The sequence below is a fragment of the Dreissena polymorpha genome, chromosome 6, assembly GCF_020536995.1.
Source record: "Dreissena polymorpha isolate Duluth1 chromosome 6, UMN_Dpol_1.0, whole genome shotgun sequence".
NCBI classification, from domain to species: domain Eukaryota; kingdom Metazoa; phylum Mollusca; class Bivalvia; order Myida; family Dreissenidae; genus Dreissena; species Dreissena polymorpha.
In genome coordinates, this window is record NC_068360.1 from 80,697,207 (window position 1) to 80,715,168 (window position 17,962).

At 36.5% G+C, this 17,962-nt stretch overlaps 1 protein-coding gene across 3 annotated transcripts in view; it reads right to left on the minus strand.

Annotated features, from left to right (window-relative positions):
- Nucleotides 1-15,312, minus strand: part of LOC127833981 (glutathione synthetase-like) — a 44,569-nt gene extending 29,257 nt beyond the window's left edge. The window contains exon 1 of one of the 3 annotated variants that reach the window (XM_052359508.1): nt 15,200-15,312. The gene's annotated coding sequence lies outside the window, so the exon portion shown is untranslated. Of the gene's footprint in view, nt 1-14,390; nt 14,614-14,637; nt 14,691-15,199 lie in introns of those variants that run through there. The other 2 variants (XM_052359509.1, XM_052359507.1) reach the window with 2 other exon arrangements.
- Between the last annotated feature and the right edge of the window lie 2,650 nt (nt 15,313-17,962).

Sequence of the window (17,962 nt, forward strand, 5' to 3'; positions counted from 1 at the left end):
TCTATGGTGTAAATGGGTCAATACTTTCCTGTGGGATCCAGACATAAGCCCCCCAGGACAAAACCCCCCCCCCCAATGAAAAAATGAACATTTGGACAATTGCCCCCCAGTAGAAATGACTGGTAGGATATAAGCCCCCCAGTGCTTATTTTGCATCTGGACATTTGCCCCCCCAGTGCTTATTTTAGAAGTGGACATTTGCCCCCCAGTGCCTAATTTTTAATGACATTACTCGATTGAGCAGATAATCATGTCCAATTATCACCACCTGATTACTCAAAACCTTTGAGATGATAATCCATTTATCCGATTACCACCACTGAAAGGCTTAAATAATGGAAGGGATAAATAAGGCGACACTGGATTTGATCTCTTCTCTGACTTTCATAACTTCTATGGCTAAGTGGTCAGCATCGTTACTGTGTGTTGTGGATGATGTGACCATAGTAACCTGAATATATAAAAACAATTATTTAATATTGTAACTAATGATAATAGCAATGAAACATTTAATTTATTATATATAAAATTATTTTGTGACGTTTTGTATAACTGTTTGGAATTAATTATGTAAATTAATTGATATTTTGAATGTTGGTTAAGCTTACAAATACTACATTTACCTTTACTTCAAATAATTAAATTTGTGAAGTTATGCAATACTGTCTGGAATTAATTTTGCAAATCGCTATTTTAAAAGTTATGATAGCAAAGATAACAAATAGCATTTTAATATTATACTTACATCAAGATTAGTTGTCAAGGTTCTTTTACATGAAGCGCTTCTGCGCTTGGAACATTCCCAATGTATTGATTCTTTACGAGACTTCTTTTTGGTGTAAGAGTACCCATCCTTCAGTAATTTCTCAGACCCTTTATTACTCTTAATAATTTCCATGATGAAATGTATCATTTGAAATGTGATAGTTTCGTTATATACTAAGTTTTAGTTAATTGTCACTCAAACAATGTAACTACAAAAATAATTGCCTTTAAATGTTGTTATATGTGTTCACTTTAATTATCATTATTTGTACTAAGTTATGATAATTATTATTGATAATCCTTTTGATTGATTAAATAAAGAAGCCATTCATTTTCATTAACAAGTATATGATCAAAGCCACATGTCACACCTTTAACAAGCTGATAATCCTTTTGATTGATTAATTAAAGAACAATTCTTTAAGATGTTTGTTTTACCTAAGATTAGGAAATTCAAGTGTGTTTCTGGACCTTTTTTATTTCAAATTATAATGATCCAAGTTTCTATGATTATATATTTGTGAGATATGAAATAATAATGAATCCAAAGACAGAGATATACTAGTTTAATGGAAACAACATATGATATTAGCACTGGGGGGCAAAATTAATGTTCACTTCTAAAATAAGCACTGGGGGGCAAATGTCCAGATGCAAAATAAGCACTGGGGGGCTTATATCCTACCTGTCATTTCTACTGGGGGGCAATTGTCCAAATGTTCATTTTTTCATTGGGGGGGTTTTGTCCTGGGGGGCTTATGTCCTACAATCCTTTCCTGTGTGCACAGTGCATTAAGTCCAATATCAATTTTTCATCATAAAATGCTACATGTTCTGAGTTGCAAGTTTTTATTTAGTTACAGTGCATGGTCTTTGCAACACGCACACTTTCCATGCCTGGACTTTGACTGACTAAAGCAACAATTTTGCGCTCTTATTAAAATTGCATTAACCTATTTAAGCATTCGTTCATATGCTTTTTTGGTGACATTTTCAGTTTCAGTGCTCATTTGGGACTGACACCTTTCATCAGAGAAATGTAATTGTTCAAATGAGCTCCTAATTCTAGGACATGTTCAACACTGACTCAGGTTGACAACCATCAACAGTTTTAGTTTGCTTTAAGCCATATTATTACAACCGCAGGCATCATTGAGGCTAATTTTAAATTTTGTGTAGGCCTTATTATTGTTACTTATTTTCAGAAAAACATTCCATTTCAGTTTAATTTTTTTTTTTTAAGCAAGACTAGTGTTTTTGAAACACAATGCCCCCTACTGCATTTTTGAAGCTGTATAGCACCTACCGTCTTTATCCTAATAAAGGCTCCCGCCCTAATAAACGCGCCCCTATCGTATAACAAGAGCACCGCCTTGCGGGTGCAGACCGCTCATCTATTTTCTTTTTAAACAAAGGAGGAAGGGGTGGAGTGAAGAGGGGTGTATAGTGTGGGGGTGTGGACATTTATTACATTATCTTCCAAAAATGCGAAAAAAAATGCAAATTTTTTTTTTTTAATTCGGGGGCGGGGGGAGTGGGGGGGTGGGGGGGAGGGGATTCTTGGGTGCAATGGATGGACGGTATTTCAAAAATAAAATTAAATAATTGTGTTTTTTAACCGTTTAAAAAAAAAATATTGGGGGGTGGGGTGGGGGGGTATAGTGTGAGGGTGTGGTGGTCATTTGTGAGATGATCTTAAAAAAAACAAAAAATAGGGGGAGGGATTCGGGGGGGGGGGGGGGGAGAGGGGGGGAGGGCACGGGGGATGGTTTGGGTGGAGTCTTTTGTGGTATGTCAGGTAAGAGTAGTTTTGTCAAAGTATCAATCAAATCTAATCAAAATAAAGAAGTTATGGCAATTTTAGCAAAATTTAATAATTTGACCTTGAGAGTAAAGGTCATTCAAAGGTCAAGGTAAAATTCAACTTGCAAGGTACAGTAACCTCATGATAGCATTTGAAGTTTGAAAGCAATAGCCTTGATACTTTAGAAATAAAGTGGATAGAAACACAAAATTTAACCATTTTTTCAAAGTTACTAAGTCAAAAAAAGGGCCATAATTCCGTAAAAATGACAACCAGAGTTATGCAACTTGTCCTTTTACTGTGACCTTATGATAGTTTGCATGTGTTCCAAGTATGAAAGCAATATCTATGATACTTTAGGGGTAAAGTGGACCAAAACACAAAACTTAACCAAATTTTCAATTTTCTAAGTATAAAGGGCCCATAATTCCGTCCAAATGCCAGTCAGAGATACATAACTTTGCCTGCAAAGTCCCCTTATGATAGTTAATAAGTGTTGCAAGTGTGAAGCAATAGCTTTGATACGGTAGGAATAAAGTGGACCTAAACACAAAACTTAACCAAATTTTCAGTTTTCTAAGTATAAAATGGGCACATAATTCTGTCAAAATGCCAGTCAGAGTTACATAACTTTGCCTGCACAGTCCCCTTATGATAGTTAGTAAGTGTTGCAAGTATAAAAGCAATAGCTTTGATACTTAAGGAATAAAATGGCCTAAACACAAAACTTAACAAACATTTTCAATTTTCTAAGTATAAAAAGGGCACATAATTCTGTCAAAATGCATTCCAGAGTTATCTAACTTTGCCTGCCCAGTTCCCTGATGATAGTAAGTAAGTGTACCAAGTTTGAATGCAAAAACATTGATACTTTCTGAGAAAAGTGGACCTAAACGCAAAACTCAACCGGACGCCGACGCCAACGCCAAGGTGATGACAATAGCTCATAATTTTTTTTCACAAAATAGACGAGCTAATAAAATGAAGAAGTGATCAAAATAATAGCGCCCCAATTTCTCGGCTGCAAAGGGGTAAAGTAATTGCATTTTATTGACGGAAAATTCTTTTTTTGTCAACAAGGTAATTGGCAAGAACCTTATAGAAATAAAACTTTAATAATAATAATAATAATAACATATATATTTGGAAAATATCGATGTTAGGATTAAACTCCAACATGCAAGCGATTTTATTATTGTATTGGTGTTTTCAGTTTTAATCACAAATTCATGTTACAATTTTATTTTGACATTGTGCGTTTAAAATACGGATCTACCCAGGTTGTTCACTATGCTGTACGCTGGACCGAAGCAAATGGCTTACATTTTATACATACCTGGTAGATTGCTGTGTCACTTCGAGTAGACACAATGCAGTGCTTAACATAGTAAAAATTAAATTTAGGATCTATTAATTTGCTATGATAGTTGTTGACATTGGGGACATTCCTCAACCGCTCCAAAATTCAAATAATAGCAACCTTATTATCTGCATATCTTCACCTGATTTATTATTTTATTGCTAGGCCCAATTCAACCAGAAAATATTTTGGTCTGGTTAATAAGGTATCTACCGTAACCCAGTGTTTTCATTATATTTTGGAACAACAGATTTTTTTAACAAAGCAACCGATTAGGCCGGGAGTCTAGGGGGCCGCCAAGGCCCCCTGTGGGTCCAGGGCAACACCCTGGTTGGGGGTTCAGGGTGGCGAAGCCCACGAGAAAACAATGAAAATATGCAACTAAGTTGGCTAATAGATATCTGTGCTCTGGCTGAAACTAATATTTACATTTTAGTAATTAATATGACAGGTCCAATTACAGACAATTTAGATTTTTCCCCAGGTATTAAATTTATGAAATGAAAATTGTCCTCTGCTCCATTACAATGGCAAAACGAAACAAGGGCTGTTTGTAAAACATGCATGCCCCCCATATGGGCTGTCCGTTGTAGTGGCAGCCATTGTGTGAATACGTTTTTTGTCACTGTGACCTTGACCTTTGACCTAGTGACCTGAAAATCAATAGGGGTCATCTGCGAGTCATGATCAATGTACCTATTAAGTGTCATGATCCTAGGCAAAATCGTTCTTGAGTTATCATCCGGAAACAATTTTACTGTTTTGGGTCGTCGTGACCTTGACCTTTGACCTGAAAATCAATATGGGTCATCTGCGAGTCATGATCAATGTACCTAAGAAGTTTCATGATCCCAGGCATAAGCGTTCTTGATTCATCATCCGGAAACCATTTAACTATTTATGGTCACCGCGACCTTGACCTTAGACCTAGTGACCTCAAAATCAATAGGGTTCATCTGCGAGTCATGATCAATCTACCCATGAAGTTTCATGATCCTAGACATATGCATTCTTGAGTTATCATCCGAAAACCATTTTACTATTTCGGGTCACCATGACCTTGACCTTTGACCTAGTGACCTCAAATCAATAGGGGTCATCTGCGAGTCATGATCAATCTTCCTATGAAGTTTCATGATCCTAGGAGTATGCGTTCTTGAGTTATCATCCGAAAATCATTTTACTATTTTGGATCACCATGACCTTGACCTTTGACCTAGTGACCTCAAAATCAATAGGGGTCATCTGCGAGTCATGATCAATCTACCTATGAAGTTTCATGATCCTAGGCGTATGCGTTCTTGAGTTATCATCCGAAAACCATTTTACTATTTTGGGTCATCGTGACCTTGACCTTTGACCTAGTGACCTCAAAATCAATAGAGGTCATCTGCGAGTCATGATCAATCTACCTATGAAGTTTCATGATCCTGGGCCTATGCGTTCTTGAGTTATCATACGGAACCATTTTACTATTTCGGGTCACCGTGACCTTGACCTTTGACCTAGTGACCTCAAAATCAATAGGGGCCATCTGCAAGTCATGATCAATGTACCTATAAAGTTTCATGATCCTAGGCCCATGCGTTCTTGAGTTATCATCCGGAAACCACCTGGTGGACGGACTGACAGACCGACCGACTGACATGTGCAAAGCATTATACCCCCTCTTCTTCAAAGGGGGGCATAAAAAAAAACAAGAGCACCGCCTTGCGGGTGCAGACCGCTCATCTATTTTCTTTTTAAAGGTGAAGGGACTCTCATTTTCAATCACAAAGGAGGGAGGAGTGGAGTGAAGAGGGGTGTATAGTGTGGGGTTGTGGACATTTATTACATTATCTTCCAAAAAAGCGAAAAAAAAAAAAAAAAAAAAAAAAAAAAATTCGGGGGGGGGGGGGGGGGTGGGGAGGGGGGGGGGGGGTTTTGGGGTGGATTTGGGTGGATGTTTGGACGGTATTTCAAACATAACAGTTTTAAAAAAAAATGGAGGGGGGGGGGGGGGGGGTATAGTGGGGGGTAGTTGGTGTTTGGTAATTTTTGAGATGATCTTAAAAAAAAAAAAAAAAAAAAAAAAAAAAAAAAAAAAAAAAAAAAAAAAAAATGGGGGGGGGGGTGGGGGGGGGGGGGGGGGGGGTTGGTGGGTTGGGTGGGTGTGAGGGTTGTGGGGGGTGGTATGTGTGAGAGTGGTGGTAATTGAGAGATCTTAAAAAAAAAAAAAAAAAAAAAAAAAAAAAATAGGGGGGGGGGAGGGGGGGGGAGGGGGGGGGGAGGGCACGGGGGATGGTGGTGGGTGGAGTCTATTGTGGTATGTCAGGTAAGAGTAGTTTCATCAAAGTATCAATCAAATCTAATCATAAATAAAGAAGTTATGGCAATTTTAGCAAAATTTAATAATTTGACCTTGAGAGTCAAGGTCATTCAAAGGTCAAAGTAAAATTCAAGTTGCCAGGTACAGTAACCTCATGATAGCATGTAAGTATTTGAAGTTTGAAAGCAATAGCCTTGATACTTAAGAAGTAAAGTGGATCGAAACACAAAATTTAACCATTATATTAAAAGTTACTAAGTCAAAAAAGGGCCATAATTCCGTAACAATGACAACCAGAGTTATGCAACTTGTCCTTTTACTGTACCCTTATGATAGTTTGTGAGTGTTCCAAGTATGAAAGCAATATCTATGATACTTTAGGGGTAAAATGGACCAAAACATAAATCTTAACCAAATTTTCAATTTTCTAAGTATAAAGGGCCCATAATTCCGTCCAAATGCCAGTCAGAGTTACATAACTTTGCCTGCACGGTCCCCTTATGATAGTTCATAAATCTTGCAAGTATGAAAGCAATAGCTTTGATACTGTAGGAATAAAGTGGACCTAAACACAAAACTTAATCAAATTTTCAATTTTCTAAGTATAAAAAGGGCACATAATTCTGTCAAAATGCCAGTCAGAGTTACATTACTTTGCCTGCACAGTCCCCATATGATAGTTAGTAAGTGTTGCAAGTATGAAAGCAATAGCTTTGATGCTTAAGGAATAAAATGGACCTAAACACAAAACTTAACCAAAATTGTCAATTTTCTAAGTATAAAAAGGGCACATAATTCTGTCAAAATGCATGCCAGAGTTATCTAACTTTGCCTGCCCAGTCCCCTCATGATAGTAAGTAAGTGTACCAAGTTTGAATGCAATAGCATTGATACTTACTGAGAAAAGTGGAACTAAACGCAAAACTTAACCAAAATTTTCAATTTTTTAAGTATAAAAAGGGCACATAATTCTGTCAAAATGCACGCCAGAGTTATCTAACTTTGCCTGCCCAGTCCCCTTATGATAGTAAGTAAGTGTACCAAGTTTGAATGCAATAGCATTGATACTTTCTGAGAAAAGTGGACCTAAACGCAAAACTTAACCGGACGCCGACGCCAACGCCAACGCCAACGCCAACGCCGACGCCGACGCCGACGCCGACGCCAAGGTGATGACAATAGCTCATAATTTTTTTTCAAAAAATAGATGAGCTAAAAATGTAAGAAGTTTTCAATCCTTACTTAATTTAAAACTGGATCTATCATACGATTCCCTTATTTTGAGCATGACCTAATTTCGATCACTTTGTTTACATTAAGAACGAGGCTCTTGTGATGATGTCACACGCATGCGCTCCGAGTATGTTGTTTTACTAACATTACTACACTTGAAAATAATTTCAGAAACGACTAAACAGTTTAATTGCATATAAAATCTAACTTCAACTGAAATACTCCAAATTTATGCATATTCCGTGCATTTTTTCGGTACTCTTCATTAAACTTGCACAAAAATTGCAGACCACAGCGCTAGTGTTAATACATACTTTTGTGTATTTGATTTTTTTTAAAGAAAATTCTTTTACTTTGTCACGATTCCCAGAAATTGTTGCATGGAACAATCTGTGCGCGCACATCATGAAAATAGGTGACATGCCGATATCTACATGTTCAGCGGGTATACCCTGTCCCGATTGGATGATAAATCTTTTAATTATATATGCCGAAAAAAAAATGAACAAATTGCGAACTTTTTTTTTCAATTCTTGAGCACTTTTTTGTGTCAATGTTGCTCAAAAGAAGATCAACTGATAAAACAGAAAATTGTTAAATGGTACATAGAAATTATAAAGACAGTTAAATTAATCTTTCAGTTTCTATAAATTTGTTGAGTGAATCGAATTTTCAAAGTTTTGTTGACCTCATGCCTATTGCAATCGAGTACTCTAGCTTTTCGGATGTGACCTCTTGACTCAAGGTAAACAACACGTGTAGTGTATGTCATTTGCGGGTGTGTATAGAATTATCAGCTTTGCGTGGTTAAACATGCTGTAAATGAACAATTTTGACATGGATTTAATTGGAATGAAATAAATCTTTTTAGGTACATCATTTATTTCGGCATTGTTTAAATTAATTTAGAAATTATTTTAGTTGTTTCCTTTACCGCTTAACTCAAGGTAATTGGGGGATATATGAAAAAAAACAAAAACAAGATGTGTTTGTGAAACACAATGTCCCCCTATATGATGTTTGACATTGTAGGATGACCTTGACCTTGTGAAGGATGACCTTGACCTTTCACAACTAAAAATGTGCAGCTCCATGAGATACACATGCATGCCAAACATCAAGTTGCTATCTTCAGTATTGCATAAGTATTAATAAAATAAGCGATTTGGGCTACATATATTTGACCTCTGACCTTGAAGGATGACCTTGACCTTGACCTTTCACCACTCAAAATGAGCAGCTCCATGAGATGCACATGCATGCCAAATATCAAATTGCTATCTTCAATATTGCAAAAGTATTCATAAAATGAGCAATTTTGGCAACATATAATTGACCTCTGACCTTGAAGGATGACCTTGACCTTGACCTTTCACCACTCAAAATGTGCAGCTCCATGAGATACACATGCATGCCAAATATCAAGTTGCTATCTTCAATATTGCAAAAGTATTCATAAAATGAGCGATTTTGGCCACATATATTTGACCTCTGACCTTGAAGGATGACCTTGACCTTGACCTTTCACCACTCAAAATGTGCAGCTTCATGAGATACACATGCATGCCAAATATGAAGTTGCTATCTTCAATATAGCAAAAATTATTGCAAAATGTTAAAGTTGGATGACTTATGCCCCCTATAAACGCTTGGTAGAAGTTATGAGATTTTTTCGAAACCTAAAAGCGGACCTTAACTTCAAGGTCAAGGTCACAGGGGTAAAATTTTTTGTCCATATGGAAAGGTCTTGTCCATATACACAGGCATACCAAATATGAAGGTTATATCTCAAGGGACATAAAGTTATGAGCATTTTTCGAAACCTAAACGCAGATTTCAAAACCTAAACGCGGACCCTAAGTTCAAGGTCACTGGGGTAAAAAAATGTGTGCGTATGGAAAGGCCTTGTCCATATACACATGCATACCAAATATGAAGGTTATATCTCAAGGGACATAGAAGTTATGAGCATTTTTTGAAACCTAAACGCAGATTTCGAAATCTTAACGCGGACCCTAAGTTCAAGGTCAAGGTCACAGGGGTAAAAATGTGTGTGCGTATGGAAAGGCCTTGTCCATATACACATGCATACCAAATATGAAGGTATATCTCAAGGGACATAGAAGTTATGAGCATTTTTCGAAACCTAAACGCAGATTTCGAAACCTAAACGCGGACCTTAGGTTCAAGGTCAAGGACACAGGGGTAAAAATGTGTGTGCGAATGGAAAGGCCTTGTCCATATACACATGCATACCAAATATGAAGGTTATATCTCAAGGGACATAGAAGTTATGAGCATTTTTCGAAACCTAAACGCAGATTTCAAAACCTTAACGCAGACCCTTAGTTCAAGGTCAAGGTCACAGGGGTAAAGATTTTTGTGCGTATGTAAAGGCCTTATCCATATACACATGCATACCAAATATGAAGGTTATATCTCAAGGGACATAGAAGTTAGGAGCATTTTTTGAAACCTAAACGCAGATTTCGAAACCTAAACGCGGACCCTAAGTTCAAGGTCAAGGTCACAGGGGTAAACATTTTTGTGCGTATGGAAAGGCCTTGTCCATATACACATGCATACCAAATATGAAGGTTATATCTCAAGGGACAAAGAAGTTATGAGCATTTTTCGAAACCTAAACGCAGATTTCGAAACCTAAACGCGGACCCTAAGTTCAAGGTCAAGGTCACAGGGGTAAATATTTGTATGCGAATGGAAAGGCCTTGTCCATATACACATGCATACCAAATATGAAGGTTATATCTCAAGGGACAAAGAAGTTATGAGCATTTTTCGAAACCTAAACGCAGATTTCGAAACCTAAACGCGGACCCTAAGGTCGAGGCCACATGGGTAAAAAAAAATTTGCGTATGGAAAGGCCTTGTCCATATACACATGCATACCAAATATGAAGGTTATATCTCAAGGGAAATAGAAGTTATAAGCATTTTTCGAAACCTAAACGCAAAGTGTGACGGAAAGACGGACAGACAGACGGACAGACAGACAGTCTGATCACTACATGCCACCTTTTCTTCGAAAAGGGGGCATAAAAAAACTTCAAACAAGGGTGATTGTGGAAAACTATAAAAAGTTCCATTCTGATAATGCAGAAAACTTACTCTCTTTTCAACGATAAAACCATAACAACAAACGGCACTAAGAAAAGTAACAACAATCGTGAACAAAGCTGATCTAAAAAAGATAATGAGAACAAAAACAAATAAACAGATAGTAATTGAACAATAACTAACAATATAAACAGGAAAAAAAATCAACTGTGTCAATTTCTTTCTAACCAGATTTAGCTTTAAATCCGAAATTGAAAGATTCATTATTCTTTTTTTTCCACGATAAGACTTTATGATGAATTTACATCGGTTACTGTTACAACGCTTCTGATTTGCTCTTTTGTTTTAGACCAATGAATCGTCAATGATTTTTTAATAAAAACGGCGCTGTGAAATATTTCTGTTACAACGCTTCTGATTAGCTCTTTCGTTTTAGACCGAAGAATCGTCAACGATGTTTCATAAAAATGGTGCGGTGTGACACCACTAAATTTATTTTACGATCCAGGGGGGTTTTATCGTATTTTGGGGAAAAAGCCTGGCTTTTTTTTAGGGGAAAAATAATCGCGCAAAATGCTGTATTATGGGGAAAAAATTCATGCGAAACAATGGATTTTGGAGAAAATATGGAAAGTCTTAAATAATCAATTTAACATATTTTGCTGTTAGTAAAACAAATTCAAGGCAACAGATAATTTAATTATGCACTATGTTATATTTTCTACACAGGATCTGGTTAAATTATGCATTTGAAGATTAAAAAAAAAAATTGGGGGGAAATGAAGTCTGGGGGAAAATTTACCTGCTGAGGGGGAAAAACAATCCCAGGGGAAAGGGTTGTTTTTTGGCGGGTCCCAAAGAAGGAAAAAAAGCCCTGCGATCGGATAAAAAAAAACAAAGAAGGAAAAAAAGCTCTGCGATCAGATAAAAAACAACCGATACGAGATTTTCAACCAATGATATGGATCGCCAATCGGTTAATAATAAAAACACTTACTAACCATAAACCATCACTAATTAAAACTGATGCTATCTCGGCCATGCGTACTGTAAAATTCTCACTACGGTTATATCAAAAACGGCCCTTTCCTCTCGCATGATAATAGGGTGTTGTATTCTGGTAAAACTAATTCAATATTATTGTGAAATGTTTACGATTGCTCAATAAACTTGGAACTTTTCCAAAACACCTGTAAACACATTTTAGGTGTTGGCTCATATTATACCCAGGGCTCGACACTAACGGTGGTCCGTTGAACCCGGGGTCAGTAAAAAATACGGAGGACCAGTGAAACTAGAAATTTGGTTGATCCGTCGGACCAGTTATAAAAATCCTGGCCAGCTTATTGTGAAATACTGGTGGAAAGCCATTTTCATCAATAAAACAACTTTATATGTTCATAATAAACCGATAATTTCATCATTATTTTATGGGCCGACACGAGACCGGGATAAAAATTGCAACATATTGGAAATTCCAATTTTTCTAGATGCCCTGATGACAAAAACCTGTTGTCGGATCAAAAAATAGATTTGCGTTCCGCAAATGTCTCCGGACTTCGCCGTGATAGATACACAAATTGAAATAAAATTTGAAGCGTTCCGATCGAGAAATGAACACAATGGTATTTATTATTTTGAAAAAGCAGCAATAATCAGCATTTTATCGATCTTAGTACCATCAGAATATACTTCGTTTACCGTGCTTATTTACACTGGAGGGCACCAAATAATGTTTTGATACATGTATTGCCGAAGAGTAAACGTGCGTATTTTCAAGATTACAAGGTCTAAATATTATAAACCACACCGTCTGCATCACCGCATGTGCATTGGTCATTCTATTTCTTCTATAAAGAACTTCAAAAATAAATTATAATCGACGTCACAAAAGAAAATGCATCCGAAAACTACAGTCCGAAAAATTGTTCGCGTTTGACTGCAGAAAATGAAAGCCAGTAACCTAGCAAATACGTAATTAACATACAAGTTGTTTGGCATATTGCTTTATAATAGCATAGTTTGTGGGTAAAAAACAATTTAATTATCACCTTTAAATTTCAAACGATAATCTGTAGAAAGGTGTAACATCATCGACATAGAACTAATTATTTAATTATCATTCTTTAATTCAGATCGATAGTCTGTAGAAAGGTGTAAAGTGATCAGCTTAAAAATAATTTATTTATTGTTACGCTTCTTTTCATTTGTTATTCTTTAAATACGACGTTTGCCATCGACCGCTATATTGTTTGCAGACGACAGTTATTTAGGTAAAATAACATAGAAATTGTCGGACCAGTTGAAATCTTGGAGCACCAGTAATTTCTGAAAGCTGGTGGTCCTTTGGGTCAGTAGGTAAAAAAAGTTAGTGTCAAGCCCTGTATACCTAAGGTGAAATAAACGCGCCCCCCTTTGTGATTTGCAACAAGCCCAGGCATATTTATTAGGTTAAGGACGGTATTATAGAGAAAATAGTCAGGTCTAAGGCCGCCCATACGTCTGTAAGTCATGTACATGTAGGCTGTCTATACTATTAAAATCTGGAACATCAATTACCAGAACTTATTTAACATTAGCTAAAGAAACTTCAGCGTACAGTTTATATAGTATCGACAGACCTGTCGCGCCTGTCAAAAATCATAAAAAGCGACATTTAAAGTTATGATAGCCAGAACTAATTTAACAGTGATTTATTTTGCCGTGCGTCCCGCGTGCCAGACGCACGTTTTTTTCTGGGAACGCATCATTCTCAAACATGTGCGTTCTCGGGACGCATGGTTTAAAAACTCTGAATTTCAACGTCGCCAAAGTTGTACATGATACCGAGTACGATTCGTGGATATAAGCAAAACAAATGTCAACACCGTTTTGAAAAGTAGAACGAAAGTCACATTACTACATTGGGAATGTAATACACGTATTTTGATTGGTTCAAATATATCAATTAATCAATCAATTACGGCGTTTTATTAAAAGTTCGTTGGGCGATTAATTGGCTGTCCTGGATTGTAAACAAAGAAAACGCAACCGAAAAAGGTTTTCAAAATTGATCCTCAACAATTTAAACTCGCTGTGTAGATATTTATCGATAATACAGCCTCAATGTAAACCATGTGGTTTAAATATGAAGAAAAAACGGCAGAAAACACATTATGAGTTCGTCTGTTGTGAGCGCAGACAGTTATTATTTATATAGTAAAGCGATGTTATCTTTCTTTTCTTGATTCATAATTGAGCAGTGTTAATTTTTCTAAAGTGACAATTAAAATTTGCAATTTCTGAAATAAATAGCATCCTTTATTATTATACCGTACATACATAATAGTGATACAGATCATACAGTATTCCGTCCTATGTTACATAGAATATAAGTACATAAAACAACACAGACATCTGCTGTTTATACTACTTTTGACCAAAAAATTATAAACACTAGTCATCAAATTTGTTTATAGTCTAGACAGTCCTTATTGTTAAAGATGTTAAAAGTTCTCTGCTTAAGATGTACTATGTTTCACTGTTTGTAAATGTTATTAAAAGTAAAACAAATAAATATGTTACTTGCTATAAACCTATTTTAGCTGTAATATTGCATAAAAGAGCCCCTGGCTAAGGTGTATCATGTTAAGTAGATTATTTATAACGAATTTACAAAGACACAATCTGGGACCCATTCTGTTCAGTTTGACCCATTGTTGCAAAATATGCCAGTCCCAGGGACTCATTGATGTAGATTTCAAAATTAATCACTGATTTAACATCTCTTAAATATTTGGATGTTTTGTAAAAGTAAGTAAATTCATTTCTTGGTTAAGCTGACATCATACCATGATACTTACATGAGACAAAAATCACCAACAATGAGGTACAGAGTCCGAAGTGATCGTCCTACTTAGCCTTATAGCTACCAAAATTTCCAGTCTTATCCAGATTATTCTCCAACTAAATGTACACAAACAACTTTGACTGTGACTCAATGATACATTCACTGAAAATTCGATAAACCAATAGAGCTTTTTGTATTTCCATTACATCATTATTATTTTTGACAAGCCGATCACACGCGTTGTAATTAATAGCACTTACGAATCAGGGAAGTTCAGAAATAATCGTGACGAACCGGTGAATGAAAATGTACGGGAAAAACTAATGTCAAGGTCATAATAAAATGTAAAAACGACAACTTGATGCGAAAATAAATGACACATTTTGCACGTAGAGACCCCCATAACCATACATTTTCTTACAGGCCATTCTAAGCGGAATCGATTTATGCAATAAAAAAGACATGTCATGTTCAAACGTATCATGTTCAAACCAAGAAAGAACTCGACACAAATCAAAATCGACTGTTTTGCAACTTTCTTTCCGGCCATTTCTTAGTGGAATGTAACCTTTTGAGTGGTAGCTAGTCAAAACGGCCCCATGTCAAAACGTCCCCTAGTCAAATCATTTACAAAATTAACACCTACAATGAATATTGTGTTAAATGAAATAAATTTGAAAGGATCGTATATATAACAAGTTAAAAAAAAACATTTTTAAGCTATACGAGTTGCGGAAGAGTAAGTTTGTGAATTATTAATTTTAATAAAATAGTCCACTACGTGAGATTACAATACACTATAATCGTGCGTCTTTTGCTAACCTCGTTGATAGCGCTTGAATGATTTCTGGAAGTACATCGGGGAGAGGGATCTGATATCGCTCGGAAATCTGCAGCAGGACTTCTAAATGAACGTTGAAATGTACACATACATGTGCACAGATGAGGCTATTAGTTACCAACCTTAATAACAGCCGAATTTATTTTTAGCAGATCAACGAAAGAAAAACGGAAAAAATCAAGCAAAAAAATAAAATAACGATTTTTTTATATTTTACTATTCATATCATTTCCATTTCATTATGTTTTCATAATGATAAGAAAAACGCAGTTCATTTGGGAAAATTCGTGACAATCGGAAATGATTTATAAATTTTCGCTAAATCACAACAGAAAACAACAAACTGTATGGATTGATCATTTTCGATATTATTGTGTGTGTGCTTTATGTTTAAATAATACTTGACTCGGTACTAAATCGTCCTGGGAAAACACAATGGACTATCGATAAACGTTGATAAAAAAGTATTGCTTTCAAGATGAGGAAACATAAACTACCGAAAAAACTAATGTCATGAAATGATGGAAATCGTTTCATTATCTAACCGTAAATGTTTGCCGTACTCTTCAGTCGGTATGGAAATCGTTCTTGAAAGACTGAAATGCTACCGAAATTTGCCAGTTTGCTATAAATAACACAGTTTGACTTCAATTTTCTATCGAAACGTATTTTGCTTAAATGTGCCATTTATAAGAAACAAAGATATTTTTATAGACTCGCGTCATGCAGAAATGGGTCTAATGCCATATGCGGCTAGCGTAGCTATGGTCCAGCCTGCGCAGCTCGCAGAAGGTCAGGAGATACCTAATGAGACCACGAAACATTGCGTGATATACAGCGGACAGCGCAGCTCCTGACCAGACTGCGCAACTGCGCAGACAGGGCTTTAGCTGCGCTGGCCAACGCGCCTTAAGACTCATTTCCGCATGACGCGGCTAGAAAAGTATGATTTGAATGTGTCGAAAGAAAACTGAATGCTTATCAAATATTATTATACCGTATATATTTCGATGGTGAAAAAAAATGAACTCATAATTAGCAAAATGGGGACAAAAATGAAGTGATCTCCCGTAGTATAATTTTTATTTACAAGCATTTACGTGTGGTTTGAATACACGCGCAATTAATAACACATTTCAGTAGTAAATATGCGACAAACGAGTGACAAAAAGCAACAACAACAATTTAAATATTTTTTTGTTTAATTAAATTATTTAAAGCGTATTTTTCTAACTTTATTTCAAAAGCAGGATATTATATTTTAGCGTTTACGATCGACAAAATCGCCAATGCACTTGAATCTGTCAGCTCACGATTATAGTTGAAAATGTAAAAGAAAATTGCGATTGTCAAATCAAGGTAACTCTATAAATGATATACTGTAGTATTCATTAGATTAAAAGAGCTCGGTCAGCAGCTGGAGCGTGCACGTCGCGATGGTGGCGAGAGTCACTCGCAGAAGATTTTCTTGAAAACTCCGAAGAATCGCTAAGCGGAATTGTCCGTAGGTGGACAGTGGTTTCACTACATCGCTTGAGGAGGGTCGGATAGGGAAACTACCTCGCGCGGCTCTGTTAATCAAGCGAGTACCATCATCCCTCGACCCGGACGTCCTCTCTTGCTGACTTCGTTGACACCCAGAACTTGGAAGGATCGCTAAGCGGAATGGTAATTGTCCGAATGTAGATATTGTTTCACTACATCGCCGGAAGCGGGACGGGAGCAGCGGAGGTGGCAGAGTAGAGGACGGGCGTGGCGGCCCTTGCACAGAGATACAAGCCAGGATTTCGAGGGGGTGGCTCTATGAAGATAACGTGGCGTCTAGAGAAGCCATACAAGCAGCGCAGCGCGCGAGGAGCGTGAAGAAGATCTTCTTTAATTTTTAGCACTCCCTTTGTAGAGAAACCATGTCCTTGCGTCAAGAGAAATTTGCAGGTTACTTTCTAGTCGCCAAACTTTAATTTTCGCCGTCCAAGACGAGAATGCTAAATTGTTTAACACATAATTACAGTTTTACCATTTACGTAATATAAAACGTTAATTAATACAGTACAGTATAGAAAATGTCGGGCATCATCCTCACATCTTTTAACTGTAAACAATAAATACTTATGAAAATTTAAACGCAAATGGTGAGTAGTTGTATCATTATGGCGAGTTAGTTGTGAAAACAACAGCCTTTAAAGAATCTACGCGGTAGCAATTTAATTTCAGTACATGTATAATTCGCTTTTATAGCCATTTGTTAATATTTGCTGATTAAAGTCCCTTCTTACGCATCGAAAAAAAGTGCTTTATAGGGTTCGAAATTGTTGCTGTCGTCTGTCAAGTTCCATGCATGAAAAGCGTGCGTGTAGCAACAGACCAGGTGCTGTAACTGAACATAGACATGAATTTTAGGATGAAAACTTTAAATCGGAATAAATGCACACGATGAGAAAGTATTGACCCATTGAAACTTAAGAAAAAAATACGTTAATTTACGAATTAAATCAAGCAGTAGATGGTACGTTCATAAAAATATTGGTGACATGTGGAGTAGAGGAGTTACACGTTAATGTCAGTACACGAAAAATGAATAAACTGAAAAGAAAATACTTGAAATGAAGCGAAAGATATTAAATATTCTTAATGTGGTTTGATCGAGGATTTAATACATTGCTCGTTGATACCAACACCTGTATTATTAGATTTACGGTGTGGTTCATTCTTTGTTAGACTCACAGACTTTTCCTTAACGCCAA